Source organism: Charadrius vociferus, unplaced genomic scaffold, assembly GCF_000708025.1.
Source record: "Charadrius vociferus isolate BGI_N301 unplaced genomic scaffold, ASM70802v2 scaffold132, whole genome shotgun sequence".
Taxonomy (NCBI): domain Eukaryota; kingdom Metazoa; phylum Chordata; class Aves; order Charadriiformes; family Charadriidae; genus Charadrius; species Charadrius vociferus.
Window position 1 is genome coordinate 19955 of NW_009647028.1, and position 1392 is coordinate 21346.

Below are 1392 nucleotides of genomic sequence, written 5' to 3' on the forward strand. Positions count from 1 at the left end.
ACATTGGCACGTGGCATCACCACCGGCCGCCAGTTCGGGTCACTGAGCCGGCACAAAACCCTCCTTGTCCCCAAGAGGTGGCATGTCCCCCAAAAGCTCTACTCCCGACCCCAAAGCCCCGGTGCCATCACCACATCGGCCGGTGAGGAAATTTGGCTCATCTCAGCCAGGGGGTGTCCCTGCCCCTGCCCTGGGACACCCCAAAATCAGCCCTGCGTAAGGCGAAGCGACGTGGCAAGCTGTACTGGTGGCAGATGGGGCACAGGATCCAAGCGGCACCCCTGGCAGCGCCGAGCTCCAAGCCGGGACACGGTCCTGCAGCCAAGGTGATGGACCACCACCTCCATCCGGCCACCCCCAGCCCACAGAGGTGCCACCATCCCCGGGGATGGCAGGTCTCCTCCTCCAGCACGGTTTCAAGAGGACACCAAAGGAGACGCCGATTTCTTCCCATGCTTTTTGCCCCCAAACAAGGATGATGCAAGACCCAAACCCCTGGTGAAGGAGGTGGGACACCATGAAGAGCCGGGGTTTGGATGATATCACCCCGTTTCTCTGGGGTCTGGGGCTGGGGCAGGTGGGAGCGGAACCAGGAGTAACAGAGGGATGAGAAAAACCTTCATGTAGCCCAAACAAGATGAAGAGGAGAAACTCTACCTTATCACAATGAAGAGGAGAAACTGTCCTCGCATGGCCCAAACCCAACGCTGGTGGGCCCCAAGATGACCTATATTAACAAGTTCAGGTGGGTTTTAACCAAAATTTTTCAACGAATTGGGTAAAAGGTATTCTGGACATTCAGCGCTGCTTTTCAGCACATCCCGGACCAGGAATGATGCTCCCAAGGGTGGGAAAACCAACTCCTGCCGGGAATGCCAAACAAACCAGGGATGGGTTGGTGCGTCAGCCTGCTCATTCTCCGGCAAAACCATAAATGATGTCATTAATACAGAAGGAGGAAAATAAAACCACCACCGGGCAATGTGGCTTTGTTGGACACCATCTCAGCCTCCCTGCGACGGCACGTTTTGCCACAACCATGAGCGGTGCCCGTGACCCAGCCTGGATGCCAGCGCTGGAGCCACCAGCCCTGCGGGACTCAATGGATTTTACTGACAGAGATGGTGAAATCCTCAGGGATGACACCTTCAGGTGACAGGCAGATGGGAGGTGTGAGCGATAGAAAGGACAGGGAGGTGACAAAGAGCAGCTGCCACCATCATGGAGGTAGACACTGGAGATGGATCTGGGTTAATATGGAGCCAAACTGCGGGCTGCTATTAAAAACTTGGCAGTGGTACGGGGTGGGTGATCCATCACGGAAGCAGTGACCTGAGATGGAGATTCTGAGGTGTGAGGGGCAGGACGTGAGCCCCACAGTCCCATGGGGAC